Raw genomic sequence first — 27,621 nt, forward strand, 5'->3', positions numbered from 1 at the left:
ACGAGACACATATTCTGATCCACAATTTGCAAGTGAGAAGACTGAAGACAAGGTTTGATCCCTCTGAGCCTCAGTTTTCCTGTTGTGGAAAATGGGAATATTGATGCCTACCTCACCGTAGACCATAAGAATTAAGTACAGTAACATCCAGCCACACAGTAGGCGTCCAAGAATGGCTGCTATTTTTATTTATTATTTTTGCCATTTATAAAGACTAGAGACAAGGTGAATGATGAATTTTCAAAAACAGTTCTACTAAGTAACTAGAAACAACCAGCTTTGCAAGCCACAGCAAAATCTCTTGGAACATCTCATAAGCAAGGGAATGACATCTATGTCATACGGTCGCATTAGACACCACCGTTTGCATGCCTTGGCATGTCTTTGAGGTTGCAGATCATGCAACGGACCTTGGAATCTTGCCGTAGCTTTTCTGTGGTCTCTCGGTGTGCAGACTGAGCAGTAGCCAAGTCATCAGGGCATTAGAGGGAAGCTAAGGCAGGCCTGGGCTTGGGCCATAGGTGGGGGCGTCTGTTGGTATGGAGAGGGGTGGGAGGCCGGGATATGGGGCTTAGGTGGCCTAAGTGGGAGCCTGGAGTCTCATTTGCTTTCTGGGATACACGGAACTGGGGGCACGTGAAGGGTGCTAACCAGTGCCTTATTTCCTTCTGGGATCCTGAGTCACTGGGGTGCTGTGTTAACGAGCCAGGTGCTGTGAGTGCTCCAGGCAGGAAGGGGAGACGGCATGACTCAGAGGGTTCAGGGAGGATTTGGAAGGTTCTTAGGGGATTGGGCGTGCTCCCCACATCCCTAGTCACTGACCATGTGGCTTCACGTCTGAAAATCCTCTTTAGTGCCTAAATTTCCTTGTCTTGAGGAAAATAGAAAAAAATAGGATTGGATCCTCACCTCCACCCCCACCTTGGTTTTAGGGCATAGATTTATGCCTATTGTATTTATGGGTTCTTTGTGGTCACAGTTGGGCTGTTTGGAATAATTTTAGTACCGGACCAGGCAAATACAGACACAATAGTCCTCTGATGGGTGTGACAGTGGAGAAGCTGGGACAGTGTCTAAAGGGGGAGTCGAGACCTCCATTTGTTCACCTCCGAAACTACAGAGCAAGCAGTTCATTCATCCCTAGCATCACCCAGCTACAAAGTGCAGACATCTTCGATTCCTTTTCCTTCCAAATCATTTCTCAATACTGGAGTTTCACCTCCACTACCTATTAAATCTTCCTTTTTCTTCCTGTTGCCTGTGCCTTAACTCAACCCTCTTACCTGAATATTAGAATAGCATCTTCACTAAAGTTCAAGACCTCAGTCTTTCTCCCTCTTCACTCCGGCTGCCACCACTGCCAAATTAACTGCCCTGAGTACAGCTCCAGGCATGTGTCTCCCTCCTGTGAAATCCTTCCACAGGTCCTTGTGGTCCGAGAACTCCAGTCTGAATTCCTTTCTCTAGCATTCCCCAGTGTCTTGAACTGCTTTCAATCTTCATCCCCCACCTCATTGCCCTCCCGCCTAGTCCTGTGTTTAGTGTTCCTACACTTTCCCCACTGCCTCATGCTGTTTGTTCCTTCGTCTTGGAATGCCTTCTTCCTCATTTTCATCTCTAGAAATCCCTCCCAGCCTTCGGGGCCAAACTCCCGTGGAACTTCCTCTTTGCTCCTTTTCCAATCTTACATCCAGATATGATCTTTCTCTCTCGCCCCCTCAAATTTTTATGCAACTCATATTTCTTCTTTTGCTCTTGCCATGTTCTGAGAAATAGAGAGTTAGGTGCGTTTCTCATTTCTTCTAACAGATGGTGGACACAGGCAATGTCTTGTTCATCTCTGCACCCCTTACAAGACTTAGCATAACGCCCTGCACACGGAAGGTACTCACATGTATTATGGAAATAAGTTGGAAGCTCTCAAAGAGTTCAGCCACTATGGCTTCAGGATTATTTTTGGTATTAGTGGGCTACAAAATAACTTCAGGGATTTGATGGCTAATAATTCAAGATGAATCTGGTCTTTCCCAGGTTATTTCACTCCACGTTGTCTACAATGAAAACTTTCTAAATAAGGAAACTTTATGGGAGTTGGGCAACGAACAGCAGGGTCAGAGAGCATCAACAGCAAAAGGGTTAGTGAGGACTAGACATCTCTTTATGAGTTTGAACATCACTGGATCATTCAGAACCAAGGCTTGGCACAGGTATAAATAAGGTACATCTTTCTCTATGCTTTAGTTGTGTTGGGACAAACTAACTTCCAAGTAATTTAATGCAAAATCATTTTGAATGCTGGAGAAAACACATTTCTTTTGATAAGTAGTTTTAAATGCTGACTCTCCAAAAGAAAATAAACACTTTCAATGTCTTCAGACGTGCAAATGAATGGGCAGCATGAAAGATGTTTTTCTGGTCTTTCAAATTTTAAGGAACGCTCTTGGTTTTACTCCTACATTTCTGGCCACTTAGTCTCTGTCTCCCTTTCAGCCTTGCTCAATCCACCATGAAATGCTAGAATTCCTAAAGGTTCTGTTCTGGTTCTCTCCCTTCCTCCCTCGAACCTTGCTTCTGACTTGATTGCATCCACACCCATAGCTTCCATGACCACTTGTGTGCAGAGCACTCACAGATGTATCCTTCCAGCCCTCGGAGCTGTACACTCATAAATCTAGGTGCTTATTTCTGTAAAGGACAAGGTAGCAAATATTTCAGCCTTTGCGGGCCATATGGTGTCCATCCCCACTGCTCAACTCTGCCACTGTAGCAGGAGAGGAGCCTTAGGCAATCTGTAAATGAGTGAACCAAGCTGTGTTGCAATGCAACATTCTTTACAAAACCCGGTGTTCAGGGGCCAGATTTGGTCTTCAGGCCATGATTTGCCAACCTCTGCTTTAACTACACCTACATGCAACATGTTTTAAACCAAACTCATGATCTTGCCTCCAAACCTGGGCTTCAGCTGTGGCTTCTGCCTAGTGAAGGCCACCTGTCTTAGGTCAGGTTCTCCCTAAGGCTGACCCTGGGCTTTGGGTTTAGGTGGTTTATGATGAGGGTGCTCCCTGGAGAAAGTGGTAAGAAAGTGGGGATGGGAGAGGAAGAAGCCAGACAAAGGTGTGATTTCACGTAAAGTCCTAGTCTCTGTGTGATCTTTTGGGCTGCTCTTGAGTTTATTATACCTAAAGGTTTGTCCTACATTGAAGCAAAGGAGCTGGGCTTTTGTACCCTAACTCTGGTTGGTCATTGGCTGCAATTGTTCCTGGGGAAAGAGATAGAGGGGAGTGTATTAGTTTCCCAGAGCAACCATAACAAATGACTGCAAACTTGGTGGTTTAGAACAACAGAAACTTATCATCTCGTACTTCTGGAGGCCAGACGTCCAAAATCAAGGCATTGTCAGGACTGTACACCCTCTGAAGAGTCCAGGGGAGAATGCATTCCTTGTTTCTTCCAGCTTGCAGTGGTTCCAGGCATTCCTTGGCTTGTGGCCACATCATGCTAACCTTTGCCTCTGTTGTGGTCACTTTGCTTCTTCCTCTTCTCTCTTAGTTCTCTCCTCTTTTATAATGAAACTTATGACAGCATTTAGGGCCTTCCCAGATAATCCAGGATTATATCTGCATCCCAAGATGCTTAACTTAATCACGCACGCAAAGACCCTTTTTCCTTATAAGGTAACATCCAAAGGTTCCAGAAATCTGACATGAGTATCTTTTGGGGGGCCATTTCTCTACCTAACACAAAGAGTAAAACTCTCGGGTACTTCTGGATCTCCTGTGTTGCAGTAAGGGTCTTAGTTATTAGCAGCAAAGCATATAGAAGCTGGACAGGAAGGGAACCAACATTTCCGCCATCTACCACTATCTGCCTGGTTGGGTGAACCAGAACCCCAGGAATTATCCTCGAAATTTCCCTCTCCCTCCCCACAATGTCCACCCCATCACCAAATCATCTAGTTGTTTCCTCCTTAATAGCTCTCGAATCTGTCCACCCTGTCGTCTCTAGCACCATCACCCTAGTCTAAGTCCCTTGGACTTTTCAACAGCCTCCTAACTGGATGCTTCCTTTCACACTCCCTTTGATCAGTTCTCCCAGCTGTAACCAGAATGACTGCTGCTCCAAAGTGCACATCCGATCCTGTCAGCCTCCTGCTCAGAAGCACTCAGTGTCTCTCTGTTGATGTTAAATAAAAACACACTTCCTTACAAGGCCTGGACTGGCCAATGTGCTAGCCACTAGCCACATGTGACTATTTAAATTTAAATGAATACAAATTAAATAAAAGCAAAACTTCAGTTCCTCAGCCACACCAGCCACATTTCCATTGCTTAGTAGCCAATGTGACAAGTGGCTACTTTCTGGACACCACAGGTTACAGAACATTTCCATAATTGTGGAAAGTTCTGTTGGATTCACTGGTCTAGATCCACGCTTCTCTACTCCAGCTACAAAGGCAACAAACCATACACCACAGGGGCTTGGGACATGCTATTTCTTCAGCCCGGGGCACTCTTTTTTCCCCTTTGCCTCCTTACATCCTTCTCATCTGTCTACCAGCTCCTGCCTCAGCTCCTTGGAAGTCTGCAAGGACAGGTCCCACGTCTCTGCTTCTGTGTTCCGTTGCACAATGTATTTCTCCTTCATACATGTTACACTTGCAATTTCACATTTGCTTGTGTTTATCTACCTCAGGCACTGCAAGGATAGAGTCTATTTTTGTTTTTGCTTAACTCTGGATTCTTGGCATTTGGCACATAGCAGATGCTCAATAAATATTTGTTGGCTAAATGAATGTGCTCCTTATCTCACGCATAGTGGATGCATAGCTTTGTGAGAACTACCCTCTGTATTTTTCTGGGCAGACAGCTAACGGGAATCACAGGCTTACTTGAGCCCAGTATCAGAGAAGTTGATTTGCATGCTTTTTGGATATGATATGTTTGTTATAATGTTAAAATGTCCAGAACTCCTACCTCCCATCCTCCCTTCTTTCCAACTGTGTTATCTCTTAAATGTCCTGGTTCTCCTGAGTCAGAATGGACTGAACTGATAATGGGAAATAACTTCTGTCTTTTCTGATGAAATAACTAGTCTCCCTTTGGCATCTGGCCACAAACTCTCCTCCAAAAGCAATGATGCCAAGTCTTCTGAAGCATAGCTATTTAAATTGCATGGCACGGAATTTATATTTTGCTAAAATTCACTGGTTACCAAGCTGTTATGAGAAATAACACTCTTCCTGCTTTGAGAGCTCACACTGAGGTCTCCTGGGGAGGAATTTGGTGATAATCCATTAATTATTTTCTAATTGCTTGGACCCCCTGCTCATTTCGTGGTGCTGTTCATTCCTGAGCAATTCTGGGAGGTGCCTTGTCAAGTGGAGAGGTAAGATGGCGTCCTCCCCAACCCTTGCTCTGCCACCGGGGCTGGGATGGATGACCTGCAGAGATTCATGGAGCCCTGGTCACTGGCACCTGGGATCCTGAACAGTGGGAATGGGGCTGTCGGGCTCTCAGGCAAAATCTCTTTATTGGAAACTCAATTTACTGGTAAATTGAGAAGAACAGCAGCCCACCAGTATCAAAACTTAGGTTTTCCTCTTGAACACAGGAATTGCACTAGAATTTTATATATGGAGTTCATAAGGTTGCTCTTACTCATTTTATGAATTTCCAAAAGCACTCTGCCATATAGAAAATTATAAAAGCATTATGGTGAACTTCTATGGCACTTGGCTTTCAAATTAAATCTCGCATCTGTTTGATCCATATGTCTGTTTTGATGTTCTTAATCCTTGACATTGGTCTTAGAAAAAACATTTTCTCAGCGTTGTTTTTTTTTCTTTTTCATGGCCATGATGAATTTGGAAAAATCCTTCTTCATGTTGTTTTATTTCTCCTGTGACCAAAAAAGATCAGGTTTGCAGGACCTGAAGCTAATAGGATTTGAAGGGGCCATCTTTAATAAAAAGAGTACAAAATTATAATACAAAACTGGGTATGAAAGTGATTATTTATTTAGAATGAGAAAAGAAATCAGCAAATCACTGGTGCCTTGAAGATTTAGGTCCCTTTTTTTCTGAGATCTCATACTTAAGTAGGAATATTTCTTGATAGCAACCTGGCTCTCGTCCCAACTCCACAGCTCTCAGCACCCGTGGGGACATCAGGGGCCCTGGGCTGAAGCTTTATCAGCTTCATGGTAAATCTGCCTCTGACAGGCAGTTGTGCAATTCCCAGTCCAGAAATATATACTGAGCACTTTCAGGCACATTATTTTGGGGAAGTCGGGGGCTTCATCTAACGGCCCTTCTTGGTTCTCCTAGCCAGTTTGTGAGCAAGAGAACATCAGAGCAGTAATACTAGAAGTGATTGGGCCAACAAGGGCATGGGCTTTTTGGAAATGACATTTCAGTGTTTACCATTTGAATGGACTTTATTTCTGAGACCCCAGCATTCCTGCTGGCTGCATGCGTTCACTACAGAATTATGTAGAATGACCAACTCTTCCCAAAATGCATCTTCAGCAGAACTAGTTGACTCACCATCAAAATCCTAAACGGGCTGAAGGATGTTGGCTGCATCTCCCCACTGCTCCATCCCATGGGCTCAAAGAACATATTTCCCATTTCTTCCCTTTCGGCTTATCTGCTTCCTCCCCCATTTATCTCTGTGCCCTTGAGGCCAAGGGAAGTCCGAACCAAAGCGCCGAGGCAGTATCAGTGAGCCAGACCCCAAAATGAGTTCCCAAGTGCTCCTCATGTGATTTCACTTCCCAAACGCAAGTGCATGCACCCATCAAAGTCTGTCCTTCAGCCCTGCAGGAGGATCTGCTTCAGCTAGCTCACAAATCAAAGCTTGATTTTAAGGGGCAGGTGAAAAGTGGCAAGGCTGCTGTATCTGTAACCGAGAGTCACTGTTGGTGATGAGTTTGCAAATCTGGGCGGGGGAGGGTGGGAGAGGCAGATCCCTCATCCTGAGTCCTGGCTCTGCCACTCACCGCTGTGTGATCCAGGGCAAGTGTTCTGACTTCTCTGTGCCACACCTCATCTGGAAGGTAGTGATAATAAACGTGCCTACTTTATGGGATTTTAGTGAGGATTAAATGAATTAATAGTTGTTTATGTGTCTTAGTCTCTTTTCTGTTGCTTATAACAGAATATCTGAAACTGTGTAGTTTACAAGAAATGAAATTTATTTCTTACATTTCTGGAGGCTGGGAAGTCCACGGTCAAGGGGGTGCATCTGGTGAGAGTCTTCTTGCTGGCGGGGACTCTGCAGAGTCCTGAGGCCGCACAGGCCATCATGTGGTAAGGGGGCCAAGCGTGCTAGCTCGGGTCTCTCTTCCTCTTCATGTAAAGCCACCAGTCCCACCCCCATGGTAACCCATTAAGCCATTAAGCCATTAAGCCATGAACGGATTAATCCATTCATGAGAGCAAAGCCCTCATGACCCAGTCACCCTTTAAAGGCCCCACTTCTCAATACTGCCACCCTGTGAATTAAGTTCCAACATGAGTTCTGGAGAGGACAAACATTCAAACCATAGCATTACGTGGATTATTATTACTAAGATTTCTAGGACTCCATTTGTATAGGTGCCTCTATGCTTCATGCAGGGAAGGAGGACTGTGAAGAATTATTTACAACTTCTGTGTAATTTCTCAGTCACCTGAGCTCTGCTTACCAGGGTGAGGGATGGCCCTTGGGGTAGGCTAAAGAATGGCTCCCAAAGATATCCATGTCCTAATTCCTGGGACCAAAGGGACTTGCAGATATGATTAGGGTAAGGATTATCTGAGTGGGCCCTAAATGTAATCCCAAGCACCCTTGTGGAATACACACACAGAGAAGAAGACAGAGAGAGGAGGATGAGGCCACGTGACCACAGAGGCAGAGACTGGCAGGAGTATCCACAAGTCAGTATGTACAATTATTATATATGAATTTATAAAAAAAAGAAACGACTGTAGTCACCAGACTCTGGAAGAGGCAAGAAATGGATTCTCCCTAGCACCTTGGGAGGGAACACAGCCTTGCACACACCTTGACTTTGGCCTCTCCCATGCCCTGGAGCTGTCTCTGAGGGAAGTGGATAGTGTCAGGCTGGAGAGAGGTCATTGTGTCTTCATCCCATCCCAAATTCTGAAAGTCAGCTGCATACTTAGCACTTTAAATGGATCTGGCCAGCCAATGAAACAAGCTCCCATAAGATCACGAAAGCCCAGTGACAGGCAGCGGCTAAGGGCTCAGCCAGCTCCAAATCCAGTGCTCTTTGATTCCCCCCGCCAGGTGCTCGCACGTATCAGTAGTGGTCAACATTTACGGAGCCGTCGCTCTGTGCTAGCACCTTTGGCAAAGCATCACATGCATTAGCTCACCACGCTTTACAACAATCCCATGAGACCTGTCTGTTGTTAGCCCATTTTACAGAGGAGGAAACTGACACAAGTTAGGAAACTAGCTCAAGGTTACCCGGCTGGTGACAGCCACAGAGCAGTGATTTGAACCTGGCCATCTGGCTTTCAAAGCCAAGTTTACCACCATCAAATCCACATGCTGATCACATCATGGTCCATTTGCTACCGTCTGGCTCACCCGAGGCTGTCCTGCTGACTGTCCCAGCCTCCTCCCAGGGAGAGGGATCTGTAGACCCATAAATGCCGAGAGGGGACTCAACCCAGTGGGGGAGATCCTCACTGTAGGTATCGTTCAGATACTTGGTGGAGGGTATCACAAAAAACGTTATGTGTAGTTGGGGACCTAGGGACACAGTGTCTTGCTTAACTGACACAGAAATCTGAGACAAAATTAGGAACCCAAATGTGATTTTTAAAAATGGTCTTATCAAAGTGTCTAGACTTGCCCATCTGCTCAGATCCTGTAGATTTTGGATAGTCTAAACAGATCCGAGTCTAAATGGCCCCAGCCTGAGCTAGGTGCCCTCGGCAAGCTGGGAGGGGCATTTCAGGAGCTGGGACTCTGACTTCAGTGAGAAACCTGCTTCTCTTCCTTCACAATGGCTCTCAGACTGATGGCCCCAGATGTGGGTAGATTAGACACCCTGGAGAAGAAGGAAAGAATGATCCTTCTTCTAAGGGGTCTCCAGAGGGAAGTCAGAGAACTAGCAGATGCCTTCCAGCCTAGCCAAGCTTCCCAGATTCTAGTCCTGGCTGTAGAGCTAAGAAATGGTTAGCAAACATCATCAGCTCCACACAAATACATTTGGAAAGAGCTGCAATCTGGAACTCCTCTGGGACAGTGACAGTGTACACAAAGATAGTCAAGGCTCAGAGAAGTCCTGCCATGGAGCCTCCTGTTCAGGGGGCATTTCTGGAACCCCTTCGTTACACAGCGCATGTCCATACCCCTCTATTCTGCGTGGCACACAGCACATGCTGGGAAACATGCAATAGTAACCCTGGACCCAGGAGCTCCTCACCCTAATTGTGGTGTGATGAATCATACTGCAGGGCCCTGTATCTGCACATTCTTTCTTCCTGCTGGACTGATGCCTCCCTGGTGTAGACCAGTGGTTCTCAAATAAGGGTGATTTCACCCCTTAGGGGACATCTGGCAATGTCTGGAGACATTTTTGGTTGTCATAGTTGGTGGGGGGTGTGATAGGGATGTTGTAAACATCCTATAAGGCAAAGCACAGCCCCACACAACAGAAAATTATCTGGCCCAAAATGTCAGTAATGCTGAGGTTAGAAACCCTGGGCTACAGCCATAGAATAATGAGCAAATAAAGCACTTAATCCTCTGATGATGACCTGAAAATTGCTATGATGGATTTTGGACTCTGTGCAATTTAATGTTTTCCAAAGACAGCATAAAAGCCTTCTTCAGGGGCTCCTCCACTCCTTGGATATCTTCTGCACAGCAAAAATGAAAAATGTTACTTAATTGTTTAAAAAAACAAATTTGAGTCAGCAGGCATTTAGTCATCAGACTTCTACCAAACTAACAAGCACATTGATAAACACTAACACACGTGTTGCTTGCAAAAGATGCAATATCGATCCATTTACATGTCATAATTTTGGTTCCTTTTGTCTTCTGTGTAATCCTAAAATAAATATATGTTTCACACACATACTGTAGACGCACACTACACACACACACAGACACACACAATTAGCAAATGGCATTGGATAGATATGTGTCCTCTCCTCTACTATTGTTTGAATGCAGAAAGCAGAGATGTGGTCTAAAGCCAGTACTCTGAGCAGACCACGAAAAAGCAGGAGCCTTAAAAATCCACACGCTTGGTCCTCTAATAATTCAAGGTTTACCGGATATATTTATTTTTAAGAGTGTTTGAACTCTGCCTCACCGGCTGTCGTATAGGTGTGGGCTTTGGAAGGAGAGAAGGATTTGAATGTAGGGGAATCTGAATGGAACGGGTTAGGCTGGGGGCACACACTTTCACGGTTCATAGGCAGATTTCCTCGTGGCTCACTCAGATTAAATTCTTTCAAGTCTCTGGCCCATGAGCTGGTGCTAATTTGCGTGGTTTTATTTTTCCACTTGATTTACAAACTGAGAGAATGACTGCAAATTTTGGCCTGTTTTCCTCCTCAGCCTGGGCAGTCACCCGTGTGGTAGGATAATTTATTGAGATGTTAATGTGGTTTTTGTTCTTCTGGAATTTAACGCACCCCTATTCTAAGAAGATAGCTGGGACTTTATGTTTCCATGTCTCAGGGGGCATTTCTGATCTGGGACAAACTAGGAGTTTAGACAGGTAGATGGGCTTTGTCTACTCCTTCCTGGGGTTTTTTTTTTTTTCTGAAAGTCTGCTCAGTGAAGGAATATGCCAGGCAGGGGTTTTGACAGAGAATAGGAAGTGCATAAAGAAGCACAAAATTTGGGGGAAGCATGAAGATTCTCCAAGATTAGGAAAGGGAAGTTGGCTGGGTGCTGTGTCTGCAGGGGACCCATGGTGGTGGGGAATGGCTGGGGGGTGTGTAGAGGAAGATTCATTTAAGGCACCAGACACCCAACCTCAGCAAATAAGCCTGTTCTCAAACCTGACACGGAAACAACAGTGTCACGCAATTGCATGAGACCAGGTGATGGAACATGGAACATGGGTCCCCCCCAACTGTTGCTCTACCTGAGACCCTAAGGACATTCACCCGGCACTAGAGGGTTTGGAGTAAAGAGCTTCAGTGATGACTGAGATTGAATTTCTAGCTAAATAAACAGAAAAGGGGGTTAAGAGTCCCATGGGATTTGACTTGAGAAAAATAAATCAATGTCTGAGTTTGTGGAGCAAAATCCATCTGTACTCATTTACCTGTTGTGCTAGAGTAGGCTACGTTCTGCTAGAGTCATACTTCAATCTTGAAATCCAAGTGGCTTAATACAACAAATGCGTATTTCCCACTCATGCTACTTGCCTAATGAAGGTCAGTGGGGTTTCTGCTCCACAGAATAAGTCAGGGACCCAGCTTGATGGACACACCAAGATCCCAACATGTGGCCTTCACAGTCATCAGGGCAAGAGAAGACAGGAAGTGGAGGATTAAGCACTGGCTCTTCACTGCTTTGGCAGGAAGTGATGTAGGTTCTTCAACTGGTATCCCATTGGCTATAGCCAGTCACATGGCCCCACCTAACTTGAAGGGGGGCTGGACACACAGGAGAACTTGTGGAATTTTGTGGGTTGTAAATGCCTCTGTCACAGTCTCTTGGTACTTATCAAACATAGGAAGTGTCTTTTTATTTAATACTATTAATAATTAACATTTGTGTAGAACTCATTACAAATGTATTTCTTTGGGTTCTTCCCATGCATTGTCTTATTCTAGTCCACTTAAGCCCCATGAGTAAAGTCAATTAAGGTCCACAAAGCAGAAGTAACAACATAGGAAGCAGAAAAGGAGGACCCCAAACCGAGTTTCCGACCTGAGCCTCTTCTGCTCTTCCACAGGGGCTGCAGAGAAAGTGACGCTTTGTCAAGGATTTCATTTGGGTTTCGATGGAGCCTCCTTAAAGACCACGGTGGTGGTGATGGAGGGGGGAGGAGACACCAAACCTGCTTATTTATCTGTTTGCTGTTCAGAAAGCAAAGACCGTACCAAGATTTTAGTGAGATTTTGCCAAATGAGCTGGTTTCCCAACACAAACTCACTCCCTTCTGGTTAAAATACAGTTGCTTCCTCTTCTCAGAGTGGATTTCATGCTGTGTTGCAATGGGCCACTTGTTTTAACCCTGGACCAACTGGGGCCTCAACCTATCCCTGACCTCACAGAACCACAGCCCTGGCTCAGCAGTTGAGCAAGACCTATTCTGAGAGTGACATGGGGCTTCTGAACTGGAGTGGACCTGAATGGGAGGGGACCTGACTGAGAAGTGGCAAATCATGGACCATCCCAGGGGTGAAAACCATGTGGACGCCTGTCCCGGGGAGCAAAAATCAGACTCAGGAGGAACAGTGACCCACAATGGGTCTATAGGTCTGAATAAGGAAAATAGCCAACTTCCCCTTACATAGCACTGGTTCCGTACCGGGCACTGTTGTAAGCACTTTGCAATTTTAATCCTCGCGGAAACTTTTTAAAGGTCACTACGATTATTATTTCCATTTTAAAGATAAGAGAACCAGATATAGGCAGTGCGCTGCGAATGACTTGTCCGAGGTGGCACTGCTAGCAAGTGGCACCTTTGCAATTAAACTCAAGTGAATTGTGCATGAAATGTCAATATGGGTGAGAGATTCTACCAACAATGATTTTTTTTCCCTGATGATAAAAGCCAAAAGTTTTTGGTATAAAAATAAAAAAAATATGACTATGGTGTATAAGGATGGATGAGTTGCACTATTTTTAAAGCGTTGGATGTCTATGGCCAACTTGCCCTCCAGAAAGGTCAAAGCAACCTACACTTCCATAACAGGGAGTTGGACGTAACTCTGCCTCGCTAGTCTCTGTACCTCAAGGGGAAGGGGTGGCACGCCGAGGGCACTGCCCACTCAGCCCTCTGAACACAAATCTCATCTCAGATCTGTCTCCAGGACTTAGTCTAAACCGTGAGATAAAGTTAAACTCAGTGCTGACTTTCTGATCTGAGGTGAAAAGACTTGTCTTTGAAATCCAGTTTCTTGTGTAGCTGAGCCACTTCCCTCCTCCGAAAATAAGGACGATAGCTGCGGGACTGTCGTGAGCATTCAGTGGGAGAGTGTATGAAGGGGGCAGCGCTGTGCTTAACACAAGTAAGTGCTGCACGAGTGTCAGCTGCCACCAACGTCACCGACTCACCAGAGACACAGTGTGAAGGGAAAGGGCTCTGTGGGCAGAGATCAGCCTGTCTAACTGGCTTAATAAACGCTTTGTTAAAAGAAAGAGCCGTTCCTAGAATCAGCAGGATTCCTGTCATTTCAAGTAAAGTTATTGAAGAACATTAGCTCAGCGGTTTGCACTCAGAAGAGGGGGTGTGTGTGCGTATGGGGAGCAGAGGGGCATAGTTCCTGAAACAGGTAGAATAATCGCATTGTGTGTTTTCCCCCCATTTGCAAACACTAGGTATTTGACGTCAAGGTGACAGAGGAGAGATCAATATGTGTATTTTCTCCCTCCGGAAAGCACTAGATATGGCTAAGTCAAGCGAGGGCAATGATTGGGCCAGAAGCACTGGGGCTTCTCCCTGGCAACGGAGACCACAAAAGCTGTTTCTTCGTCATCACCAACCCAAGCACAAAGCACAAATTGATAAGACTAGATATTGACAGGTATCAAATAACCTGCAGGGAACATTAACGATAACCACCCAGTAGTGGTCCTCCCCCCCTGGTGACTAGTGCCGTGAGAACCAGCTACGCTGCTCAATGCGTCATGTACATCATCTGATTCCATCCTCCCAGCCACCCCTTGAGGTAATTATTACATCCGATTTTACAGACCAGGAAACTGAGGCTCCAGGAAATGAGCCTTACGTGTTCTTATGCGGCAGAGCCAGGATTTAAACCCAGAGTTGCCTAACTACAAAACATCTTAGGTGCTGCTTTCTTTTATTCATTCATTTACTAACATTTATTGAGCACCTACTATGTACAAGCAGCATTTTAGATACGGGGATATAATGATGAAGATGTAAATAAGCCTTCATCCTTCTATCAGTTTCCTATGGTGGCCGTAACTAATGACCACGAACTTGGTGCTTAACATAACAGAAAACTCATTCTCTCACAGTTCTGGAGTCCAGGAGTTTGAAATCCGAGTGTCAGCAGGGCTGTGCTCCTTCTGGGGGCTAGAGGGGAATATCCCTTCTTTGCTTCTTCTGGCTCTGGTGGCTATCGGTGCTCCTTGGCTTGTGGCCACCTCACTCCCGTCCCTGCCTTTGTGGTCACATTGCCTCCTCCTCTTCTATCTGTGTCTAATCTTCCGCCTTTCTCTTACATGGACACTTGTCATAAGATTTAGGGTTTACTAGGTAATCCAGGATGATCTCCTCATCTCGAGATTCTTATTTTAATTATATCTGCAGAGACATTTTTTCCTACATAAGGTGATAGTCACAGGTGCCGGGCATTGGGACATGCACATCTTTTGGGGAGCCCTCATTCAGCCTACTCCAGGGGCCATCCTAGGGAATGCAAAATAGCACCACTATTCAACCCAGCACAACCCTTAAAGAGTCGACAACCTAATGAGGTTATACACTAAGAAAAGCAGTAAACAAGAAGTGCTTTTTAAGAGCCCTGTTGACAATAAAACAGGGCTTGGTGAAGGACAGTGTCTGGGACCCCTGTGGGTCAGTGGGACAGAAAAATTCTGAGTGGGCAGTTCTGAAAGGAGACCTGAAGGACAAGAAGCAGCCAGCTGATCATCTTAGTGGGGCCCAACCGTTCTAGCTCATCTGCTTGTTAATTTATACCTTCATGAGTAAATAATACTTCTGAATGAGTTGGGCATCACATCTCCCGCCAGGTTGAGGAAGCAGCATTTTCCTATATGCAGATAAAATGGCTTTAATATCACAAACTGCAGGTAGCCTTAACACACCACTGGCTCTGCAACTGCCGAAAGAACGGCTGCAGATCAATTGCTGTAAGTCCAAGCTCATGGCTTTTCGGCTGGCTTCCCCCACCTTTTAATAGGTTTACAGCTTATACCAGAACAGAACATTGCCTCGTTCAGTTCCTTGGGTGTACATTTTGCAACAAGTTTAACCCGGAGAGGCCACTGGCAAGTTATACTGGTCAACTTAGGCATTCAGTGGTTGCTTTATTGATGGCTCTTTAACACCTAAGGTGGGCATTCGGTTACAATCTATTTGAATATTTTTCCAGCCAAAAATTTTGCAGCCATATTCCATGGCATGTGGCTTTGAGGTATTGATTACCCATTGGCTCACCTGTGGCTCCAAAAGTATTGTGGGAGGAGAATCCCAACTAGCACTTGGAACTTTGGCTCCCCCTGGGCAGAGGTTGATGGCTTTGCCCAATTGACTCCATGACCTCATAAAGAGCCTTTCGTTCCTACCTCCAAGTTCAGCTCATTACCAAGTCTATTTCTCTGCCCTGAATGACAGCCCTGAAAAGCTGTACTTGAGGTACCTCTGGGAGTTTCATCCTCAATGCACTGCCACTCCATGCCGATCAGCAGCCCTGCTAAAAAAGCAAGGTTCGTGGAGCCCTGCCCAAAGGACGTGCCTCCTGCCCTTTCCTCTGGAACCTCGATGATTTAATTTCTCTCCTTAGATGAGACAAGCCAGCAGGCCTGATGACCACAACTGGGCAATGTGGGGCAGGATTCTGGACCTCCACAAAGCCATGTGCTTATGCTGAGGGATGCATCAAGAGCCATCGCTGGGTAACTCCCCTAAAGATGTGGTGGAAGATGCTAGTCCTGACACCATCCGGTGTCCTCTCTGGGGGGCATGAGGAAGACATTCTTCACTGAGTTACTGCCAGGGAATTACTGAGCTCTTCCTGGGCCACAGGCTGGTTTTTACCTTATAAATGTGGCTGGTGGTTTCCCCTCGCAGAGCTGGCTTTGTGGTGGGTAGGTTTTCATTTTGCAAGCATTCGGAGAAGTTTCTCACTCTTGTGTGTCCTTATTTTCCCCTCGGCCCACTTTTCTCAACTATTTTATATTTATTTTATATTGTGATATGTCATAATTGTTTTATGATATATCTAGAAGATTACCTGTTAGCTACAGATACACATATAGATTATGTAACAGATAATCTTTTATCTTTTGTATATCTTTTGCCTGAAAGATTAAAAAATATTTTTTTAAAACCTAAAAATAAAATGGTAACTTCATGGCCTTTGTCCTTGTCATGGAATATGACTGTAGTGGGTTGAATTGTCCCGCAAAAGATGTGGCTGGGACCTAATCCCTGGAACCTGTGAATTTGACCTTCTTTGGAAAAAGATCTGAGTTTAGGATCTTTAGATGACATTATCTTGGACTATTCAGGTGGGCCCTAAATCCAATGACAAGTGTCCCTTACAGGAGAAAGACACAGATAGAAGAGGAGAAGACAGACACACAGAGACAAAAGAGGAGGAGGTGACATGATCGTGGAGGCAGAGATCCAAGTGATGCGGCCACAAGTCAAGGAAGCCGGCAGCCCCCAGAAGTTGAAAGGTGCAAAGGCTAGAATATCTCCCAGAGCCTCCGGAGGGAGTGCTACCCTGCCAGCATCTTGATTTCAGGTTTTTAGTCTCCAGAACTGTGAAATAATAAATTTCTGTTGTTTCAAACCACCCACAGTGGCTTAAACAGGGGCAATTTGTCACAGCAGCCCTAGGAAACAAAGTGACTGAATTCCTTTTGCAGACCTTGCTCAGGAAATGCTAAGAGATCTGATGGCTTAAAGACTTCACTTCTAACTATCTAGGAGTGTGACGCCTCATTCTCCTAGAACCGTGGCTCTAGCTGTGGCTGTGCAGTTCATCAAGGGTTTTCTGCCAAGGGGTCCAGGCTAGGGAGGCAGAAAAGTAAGTATGTGGTAGAAAATCCATCCTTGATGATATATTTCATTCTCTGAGAGCAAATTAGACTAGATGACCCAGGCTCAGTTTCTCTCCATTACATTATAATGACATGATGACTATAATTATGATAAAAACGCAGCACCAATTTTTCCGTGTGTTGCTGTGATGCCAGCAAGTTGCACGGAGGGCGGTTTTACCCGTTTCAGCGGAGAGCTGAGAGGTTCGTCCTCAGGAAGGTCTTGGTGCAAGGGCAGCCCAGCGCCTGTGTTTCCTGCCCAGTGTTTTCACCAGGGGCCCTGCGTAGAGTCCACTGTGGACACCTGAAGCCCAGTCAGCCTGGGGCGATGGGAAAGCTGCTTTATAACAAAACACAGATTGGCTGGATGCTTTTCCATGGGGGGTTTCAGGTCAACCTCTTACTAATTGTACAGACCAATTTTTTTTGTTGTTGTTGCAGTGAACTAATTACAAACTATTTAAAAGAGCTTCAGGAAGCAGAGAGGACTCTATGTGTCCATGGTATTAATTCATGGTATTAATAATATTAACAATTATCATCACAAATGCCTTCTAGATAAATAGATAACAGTCTTTGGAAGTACATTTATAAAATATAGACTCTTAATACAACCGATAAAGAAAAACAAATCCCCATTATTATTTCTAAATGTTATATGAAGGGAAGAGTTTAAGAGTTTATAAAGCAAGCTTTAATAGCCTTCTGAGATGACGTCGTATCCTTGACCCATCCAACCACAACATCTGTAATCTGGGGGAGGATTAGAACTACTACGGGAGGAATGCTAAGAGAGACAAAGAGCCAATTTTCAGCTTTTGACCACCAAAAATGGGCTTCAGGGGAAGGGGAGCTTAAAGTCTCTATATAAACAAATATATTAAAAAGAGAATAAAGGAAACTCTAGACACTTTGCTCTAAGGAGGGAACTGAAGCTGTCTCATCTGTCTCATCCGGGAGGCAGGGAGGCTGAGGCTTCCTTAAGGAAGGGAAGGCCAAGGGGCCTCTTGCAGCTGCAAGAACCACATGGGAGAAGGGAGACGATGTCAGAGATGGCTTTGCCCTTGCCCTGGGGAGCTGAGGTAGAACCAGGCCTAAGCCAGAAAGTTGTCCATGGCCATTGCAGGTGAGTTAGCCTCTGTGCTAGTTTGCTAGGACTTCCATAACAAAATACCATAGACTGAGTGGCTTAAACAACAGAAATATATTTTACAACAGTTCTGGAAGCTGGAAGTCCAAGATCATGGTGTTAGCAGGGTCAGTTTCATTTGGAGGCCTCTCTTCTTGGCTTTCAGGTAGCTGCCTTCTCTCTGTGTCCTCACATGGTCCGTCCTCTGTGTTCATGCATTCTTGGTGTCTCTCTCTTCTTATAAGGACAGCAGTCATACTGGATTAAGGCCCACCAATAGAAACTCATTTAACCTTAACTACCTCTTAAAAGGCCCCACCTCCAAACACAGTCACATTCTGAGGAGTACTGGAATTTCGGATTTATGCATTTTGAGGGACATAATTCAGTCTATAACAGCCTCATGAGGTTTTTGAAGGGTTATATCATATTTCTTTCACGTTGACATATGGAAAGGGCTCTAAGTTGTGTAGAACTCCTTCTCTTCAATGGCCAGGATACCTGAATGTCCCTTGATGGCCTTTGATCTACTTTTGCCCACAGAATGTGGCAGAAGTGACATTTAGCAGTTTTTGGCCTGGACTTCAAGAGGTTGTGCAGGCTTTCACTCTCTTTTGGAACCCTGCTGTCACCTTGTGAACAAGGCTGGATTAGCCTACCAGGGAATGAGAAGCCATGTGGAGCCAAGTTCACCATTCCAGCCAAGGTCCCAGACATGGGAGGGGTACAGCCAACATCAGCAGGGCTGTTGCAGCAGCTGACCACAAATGCCTGAGCAAACCTAGCAGAGACCAGAAGAACCACTCAGCTGAACCCAGCCCAAACTGATGACCTGCAGTATCATGGTCAAATAAATGGTTCTTGTTTTAAGTTGCTAAGTTTTGGAATGTTTCATTATGCAGCAAAAGCTGACAGTACACAGAGCCTAAAAGATACTCTCTTATGGTCAAGTGGCCAGAAGCATTGGCAAAGCCATGGAAGAGGGTTATCAGAGGGCAAGTACCATGTTCTTATTAGTGATGATAGCTTGCAGTGGAGGCTAAGGAGAGCAGGAGGCTTGGGTTTTAGGCACATCAATTTTAGAGACAGGAAGAAAAGAAGTTTACTCTATTTTCAAATATTCCAAATCAGTGGTTTTAAAATTTTTTCTACACATGGAATCTTCTTGTTTTAAAAAAAACTTATACAAGTCCTCAATGTACAAAACAGATAACGTTTGTAATTTATTGCTTTATATCTAATTTATGTGGTTAAATATGTAAAATTATTTTAAAAAGTCAATGAGAACAAGAGGGATAATAGTATTATTATGCATTCAATATTGGGGGTAATGGAAGATAGGAATAGTCTAATTTAGCACCCTTACTTTCTATATATTATTTTGCTAGCAGGATATTGAAAATCCTGATAAACACATAAGAAGTTGTGATGCGAAATAGTTTTTAACAGCTCACCTTGCAATCTCTGGATACTTCTCAAATAAACTGTGGCAGGCTCGATGTTTTACATTGGTGTATAACACGACTGGGTGCAAGATTTCTTAAATTACATCAAAATTACCTTAAAGTATACTTTTTCCAAGTGAAAATTTAATCAATCATTTGTAGAACCTGTGATGCACCTCCCAGAGCCCTGGAAGTTCATGAAGCACACTTGGAAAATGAATCGTCCAATATTTCATTCCGACAAACTTTGAAGATGTGCAAATCTTGGCAAAGAGAGCTGCAAGGAGGCCCCAGGGCCACCGACTCTGCCCTCTTCATTTCCAAAGGAGGAACTCAGGTCTGAGGAAGAAAATATTTTTCTCAGGGTTTACAAACAGGTATCCTGGCTCCAAGCTGAGTTCTCTTTTTCAGGTGCAAGAGACATGAGCCATTGAATGAACTGGGTCCACGTGAATGAGCTGGGTTCACATCAATTTCTTTTTTATGCTCTGACAAAGCGAGTAAGGTTGATTTAAGAGAATGCGCAAGTAAATAATGATTCCTATTTCCCTGGGAGGACTTTAATGGTTGGTATACAAAGTCTGCACGTGTGAATTTATGATTGAATTTGCTTTTTAAAAAAGTCTTATTAAAACTCCAGGGCAGCAGCCTCAGGAGTCAGGCTCACTGAGCCAGACATAAGTTGAGAAACGTTCTGCCATCACTCTAGAAACTAGAGTTCTTCCACTGCCGTGGCAGGGTTGGGGGACCTGCTCCTCCCCACACCCAGAGCCACAGGGGCCAAATGGAGAGTTTCCAATGACTCCACCTCCCTGGCAACAGTGATTGGTTGAAGGGTGGGCATCTGCCTCAAGCTGGGCCAATCATAGCCTTCTGCAGCCTGGCTGCATTCCCAGACCTGGGCATTGAGCATCTTTGCCCAGGATCTTTCTTTTGGGAAATTGGAGAAGCCTTCTTCCCTCTCTGGTCCCAGGGCTGTGGGGACATGAGCCATAGAAATGCATGAAGACAAGCAGATGACCTTCACAAAGGGAGAGACGAGACACAGGCAGAGTGCAGAGGCTGTTTTTAGTTGTGAGAGGCCAGTTCCTCCTGCCCTTACTGAGGTTTGGTTACCTACGTCTCTACATTTCCTTTTCCTTCTTTAGTTAGTTTGAACTGGGTTTATGTCAAGTGAAACCAGAGAATCCTGATGAATAGAGGGCATACTTTGCAAATATAATAAACTATGTCCTAGGAAAATGAACTTATGCATAGAATGCGAATTTTGCATGAAACTTAAGGGAAATACGGCCCCCACTACTTGAACCTGGTGGCATCCAATGATCCCAGTTAAGAAAAAAAAAAAAAACCCTTCAAAGAGACTGTGGTTAATAAGGGGCTGGATTTGATTATGGAATGTAGTTGGTCAATCTGACTTTCTCCAGTATCTCTGAGTGCTCTGAGAGCATGGATTGCACAAATCAGCAGCTACTGGTTTTGCATAATCCTCAACTATGAATTCATTATGAACAGGGTAAAAAAAGCTCATGGGCCAGCTGTGAGGGCAGCTACGTTACACTTGCCCTGCAGGATTTGTGACTATTCAGCCACCAAAGAAAAGGAATTAGAAATATAAAAATTCCATTTCACTGGAGGAAACGGAGACTCTGTGGGACACTTGAACTGGCCAGGAGAGACAATCTGTCCCTGTAGATTCCATGTTGGTCAGCATCATCAAAAAATATTTACATATAACCTATTAACATTGACCCAGGTGTTGACAACTGAAGGTAAATTTGCTGAGAAATGCGCTTGACTTCCAAGGCTGAACAGCTCTGCTTTTCTTCATCAGACACCTTTTCTAGCCCATTAACCTCTCCCAAGTTTTTAAAAAATCCCATCTCTTCCCAAGCCACCTTGTGTTTTTTTTTGTTTGTTTTTGTTTTTTACGGTCCAGCTTCTCATTCCATGTGCCCCGGCGCCAACACTCCTTAAGTTTCTCTTTTACTCTCAGTATTTTGCTGAATTTTATTACAGGCTCTTGGCTGCTTAGGAACTGTAGTCCTCTACTGTGCTCTGTCCCCTGGGGCTTCCCGAATTTATTATCTGGTTTATTATTAGTGAGTCCAATAATCTAGGCCTTTTTCTGGGATTTTACTTTGCCTCTTGCTCAAGCCAAATTCTCCTGGCTGCCTGCAATGCTGAGCCTCCAAAACCAGGCTCTGGGGATCAAAATCCTGGATACTGGCATCTCCGGAGCACTCACACTCAGTTCTGTCCTGATTTCACATTGCAACCATAGGACATTCTGCCAAGTGACAGGGCACACAAAGAGCTAAGCCTTTTTTCCATACTGTGGTTTTCATTAGGCACATGTGTGTGTGTCTGCCTATAATAACAGGTAGGAACTTATGCCTAGTAACTTCTGCTCTGCTAAAGCCACAGCTGTTTAGAATGGTATCCCCACTCGGCATTTAGCCATATGCAAGCCTACTTCAGCAGAAACCGCGGCCTCTCATCAGCCTCCAGCTTAATGAATAATCACAAGAATTACAGGTCAGCACCTGCCAAGGGGCAGAGCAGGAGGGATTGCTTTGGCTAAGTCAAGGTCTCTGTGTTTCCCATTTTTCTTTAATGCAAGGCTTCTTGGCTATTTTTCCTCAGAAAGCACAGGAAGCTGAAGAAATTCCCTCTTCTTGGCAAATGACACTTTCTTAACTTTCCTTCATGGGTTTTCTTTTTTGAAATTGATTCATTTAGGCTACTGCAATAAGAATAGCACCCCACATCCAAATTTCAGAATGTCTCAGCAAGGTGGTTTTGTTATAGATTTCTATAGGGAGGAGTAGACAAGTTCTGGGGGGGGTGGTTTTACCATTGGGATTGTTTTTGTTCAAGGCTATTTTCAAAGGTGATAATATGCCATTAACTAACAGCCCCCAGATCCTGGTGTCGTCTGTTCCCGATTATTTGTTCCACATATATTTACTCTGGCTCTGAAATAGATGTACTCCTCTGGCTGTCAGTGGGGGGCTTTTCATGCCAACAGCAAGTGGCCATTAATTCTCATACGAAGCTCCAGACAGCTGCCATGAAGTTATAGCTGGACATAGTGGATAACCCTACAAAATAATATGGCATATACGGAGAGGGTGGGTATGGGTCAAGGAGGGACGAGAGTGGATGGGGGTAGTCAGAAAAGCCTTCCCAGAGGAGGAAAAGCCAGGGCCTGCAGGCATCAGAGGACACAGGGTGGTGGAACTGGTGGTTCAGAGTGCAGATTCTGGAGCCAGACCCTCTGGGTACAGAGCCTGCCTGTGGTTTGCGAGCTGCGTGACTTTGGGCAAGTGATACGACCTTCTCGTCCTGTTTCCTCTATAAAATGAAGCGAACAGTGGTACTGTGTTTGTTTTCTATTGCTGTGTAACAAATTGCCACAAACCTAGTAGCTTAAAACAACACTCATGTGTTAGCTCACAGCTCTATAGGTCAGAAGTCCAGCTTGCTACGGTTGCACTCTCTGCACAGGGTCTCAGAAAGCCGGAGTTAAGGTGTCTTGTCTGGGCTGAATTCTCACCTGGAGGCTCTGGAGTAAAAAATCTCCTTCCGAGCTTGTTCTTGTTGGCGGCAGAATTTATTTCCTTGTGACTGCAGGGCTGAGGTCCCTGTTTCCTTGCTGGCTGTCAGCTGGGACCAATCTTAGCTCCTCAAGCTTGGTCCTATCCCTTGCCACATGGCTGCTCCATCTCCAGGCAGCAGTGGCTCATCAAATCTTTATCCTACTTTGAGTCTCTGACTTCCCCTTCTTTGATCAGCCCAAGAAAACTCTCTGCTTTAAGGGGCTCATGTGATTAGGTCAGGCTTACCAGATAATCTCCCTTTCCCAAGGATAACTGATCTGGGTCTTTAAGTATGTCTATAAAATCCCTTTACGGTGGTACCCGTATTAGAAGTTGGTTGAATAACTAGGAGAGGTGTGTGTACACCAGGGCTGGAAATACTGGGAGGCCATTTGGAATTCTGCTTGCCATCTGCACCTACTTCTACAGAAGCTGTAAGGCCTAAATTAACAAGTGCATGTAAAGTGCCTGGCACATAACAAGCATGTTTCAGGCAGAAGAATTTGCATGCAAAAAATCAGCCATTTGGGTTCCCAGGATTGATAGGAACTTAGTTGGGGTGAAAGATCTGTTAGGGTTTGGGAACGATGAAACAGCCTTCAGTCCTTGGCCAGGGGGTTCATTTTGATCTATTTGGAAACAGGAAGTGCCTATCCTCCTTGGATGAACGGCACTGGTATTTCCCCTGATTTAGGTCTTTGCTGTGGCAATGGCAGCGAGGACCAGGCTTTGGAAGGAAGGAGAAGAAACCTGAACATGGCCTTCGGGATTAGCCCTTTCAGAAACTATCTGCTTGGAGCCTTTGATTCTGAAAAGAGTGGAGAGGTTTCCTCTAGCTGCAAGTTCAGGGATTCGGAAACCACTAAAATAATATCTTTTCCAAAACCAGTCAAGCCAGGCTCTAATTGGGAGAAGTGGGAAATGGAATTCGGGATCCCCACTCCCTCTGCTAACCGCACACAGGTCGTGGCTGAGGTCCATTAAATCGAAGGAGGCCAGTTCCTTTCTTAGCCTGGCATTGCTGGCGGAGAAACCAGACAAGCGGCCAAGGCCTCGTTGACTCTGGGAGAAGGGCAAATGGCCCCCATCCATGAGTAAGAACCTGACTTTTATCCACCCTGCGGGTTGAACTCCCCGCTCACAAGAAATCTCGGTTCCAAATGGTCTGGGGCAGGCACGCACCAAGCAGGAAAGAGATAAAAAGATGGGGGTGAGACTGTATTGTTCATTCCACAGATACCATGGGGGAAAGGAGCTTATTTTCCCAAAACTCCTAGACTAGATAATTCTTATTTCCAGCTGAATTCCTTCTCATCTCTCCTGGCTTCTTCTCCCTCTTCTCCTCTATCTGCCTCAGCTCCCGAATTTTCTCAAAGCTTCTCTGGGAGAAACTTCAGCCAATTTATTCCCCTTGACCAACTGTCATGTTTGAAAGTCTGCCCAGTCTCTTTGCTGTGATTTTCAAAGAGAGACTCGGGGCTAGGTTTTCCTCCAGTGACAGCAAGGAGGTACAGGAGAGGCGAAGACAGGAGCTTCCAAGGACGAGAAACACACACAGAGATACCATCACACACAAAAACTTACACACTTCTAAGAAATGCTGAATCTGTAACTGCGGGACAATATAACCTTCCTGATTTTATTGTCCTGTGGAGGATGTGAAGAAAGAAAGGCAGGGACTCATATTTGTGCTGTAGCTGTTGGAGTTTGTACACTAGGGAGGCACGACCCTGTTTGACCTTGCCTGTCAAGACCACAGGGTTACAGAGAAACCGACCAAAGATATGTGGGCAAAAGGCCAGGCCACACTAACCAGTTTTAACATGACACAGGGCAGACGTTGTCTGGCTTGGGCAGCTTGCGGGCCAGGGAAGAAATCCGAAGCTCCACATTTAAGAATGCAAGGACGGTAACAATGTGAATTGTCACCTGTGTTTCAGGTAAGCCTGCCCTAAGTCCTTATTAAAGAAAAGGCGTAAGAGCAACGCGACTCTGGCTTGTTGGTTTATGGCCTGAAGTAATGAAGACTCCATTCCCCCTGTTCCCTGTGCTTTTTCCTCTTCACTATTCAAGACAGGTGCCAAATGTGTCATCATGCCTGATGGAGCCTGGCGTTGTCTCGCTGGCTGTGATCAGCAGTCGACTACCTGACAGAAACACTCTCCCTGATTACATTTTTAACCTGGATTGTGCCACACTTACTTACATTTTGTGGGGAAAAGAGAGAAAGGGAGGGAAGAACAGCGGCCTATGGAGGTTTGCAGAAAACTTCAGGGTCAGATAGCACACGGACAGTCCACCCTACACACAAGGTGTCTTCCCATTTGTAACTTAACTAAATATTGACACCCAATGGACAAATATTGATTGAGAACCCAAAACATTCAAAGCACTGTACAAGCTCCCCTTTCTACTGGAAATCACAAAGGAATGTGAGGGGTGGGGTGGGCAGGAGATAAGCCCTCACCTACCTCTCACTGGTAATGAACTCAACATGCTTTCTGACTTCGTGCCATTCCTTATTAAGTATGGTGGTAAAAATTTTTTAAAAATCACTCAGACTAACAGTCTCTTCTGCGCAAGTGATGAAGAACGCTGAGTTGGCTTATTGTATTCCCCGCACCTCCACTGGTGTGGCAGACGGTTCGCTGACACAATTATTTTGGCTAGCGCTTGATATTAGTTATTGGCATGGTGGCATCCACATACGTTTCTCAATCACAAGATTTTGAATATTGGCACGGTTGTGGCTACAATTGTTTGTGCAAGAGAAAAACAATGACCAAGGTCATTCATTGTTACTCCCTTTGCTGTCCTTCTAATTACGAGTCTGCACTGGGATCTGGAGGCTTCCTTGGCCCCACACAGCAGCAAGCACTCGTGCTTCCTCAGCACTTCCATGACCTCATACTGGTCGGGCGCACTCTCACTTAAGGTAATGAGCCACTTCCTCTCACAACAGAACTCTGACCATGATTCCAATTCACACCGGCTAATGAGTCTTCTGTTTTCCATTTTTAAGCCTGATATAAGTAACAACACATCTGCTTATTAACATCACCATGTTGACGTTTACAATACAGTTTGGGTGGAGGGAGGGTGTTCTCTGCCTCTGAGGTCCGGTGTCAGCATTTGTAAGTGCAGCTGACCCTCTTGGGCCCACAAACCTTGCTTGGGAAACTGTCATATTCACCCAACCATACAGGACCACTCTGTGACCTCGGAATATAGCGAAGTCACCAGCCCCCATCAATCCTGTTAAATGACTAAGATCATTTCTGGTCAGTAAATGTGTGCATGTGTGTTTTGTTTTTGTTTTGACATATAAGGGTGTGGAAATCAAACTTAAAATTGCCTGTAAAACAGTTTGGTGAGAAAGAATCTAGTTTTTCTGCCAAAATATTTCCCCAGATGTTCCTTTAGGAACAAAGTAACACAGGAATGTTTAAGGCTACAGAAATGTGACTACACGAACATGATCACATTTACAAAAGCAAGTGACTTTGACCACAATCCCTTGCTCTCAGATCTGCAGTAGACATGTAGATAATTTTTCTAAGGACAAAATTTCCTAGTTCACTGATCCAGACGCCCATGTTATTGATGAAATAAAGGTAATATTGAAAATGACAGTGTCTGAGAAGCAATCTCAAATTGCCTTTTATTATTGCACACAATTAGCAATAGAATTGAGAACCACTTTCTTTCTAATATAAAAATCATCAGCCATAGAGTTGCAATTGAAATGCATCACGGTGATTCAGCCAATAACTCAACTTCTTCCTTTTTAAATTTTTTCTGAAGTTTTTTTTCCCCCCTGCCCCCAGTCTCAGCACTACAGAATGAATAACGAGCGGTTACATTGGGCTAGCTCTGAGTTTCAACAGAGATTTATGGTCTTCCCATCCTCCCGAGGGACTATGAAACCACAGATGACATCTCATTTTGAAATCTCTTGTATTAAAAAGAGATGGGTGTGGTGCAAAAGTGAACTCTGCATGCGAGTGATATTCAGACAAGTTCTGTACTTCAAAACAGAGTGCCTAACCCCCCTGAAGGCTTCCTGCCATTAGCTGGGGATCTCAACAATGACCATTCTGCCTCCCCCAACGTCCCCATTTTTTTAAAATATCCTTCTTAATTTTATCCTAAATAGGTTTGATATTTTTCCCCTCTACATTTTGCTTTGGGTTTTAAAAATTCCCAGGCAGATTTTTATCTCTTCTGCAGAAGCATCCAGCCTCATCCAAGTCAGTTCAAATCATCACGATAATACAAGATAATAAAACTGCCTTTAAGTTATAACACTCGCCGGAGAGGGACAAGGCATGATTTAAATAAGAACAATGGGGTGGCTGTGTCAGAGACCTGAGCGTGTATTTCCTGTCGCAGCTCACCCCTTGTGCTCTGACAGTGGGCAGAGGAGTAAGGGAAGGGGAAGAGCTGGGTTTGGGGGAGAGGCATGCTTTCTG

At 44.9% G+C, this 27,621-nt stretch overlaps 1 protein-coding gene across 2 annotated transcripts in view; it reads right to left on the bottom strand.

The window, feature by feature from the left end:
- FAM20A (FAM20A golgi associated secretory pathway pseudokinase) overlaps nucleotides 1–27,621 on the bottom strand; it is a 53,636-nt gene that overhangs the window by 24,862 nt on the left and 1,153 nt on the right. The gene's annotated exons all lie outside the window — the stretch shown is intronic.

Source organism: Lemur catta, chromosome 15 (genome assembly GCF_020740605.2).
Source record: "Lemur catta isolate mLemCat1 chromosome 15, mLemCat1.pri, whole genome shotgun sequence".
Taxonomy (NCBI): domain Eukaryota; kingdom Metazoa; phylum Chordata; class Mammalia; order Primates; family Lemuridae; genus Lemur; species Lemur catta.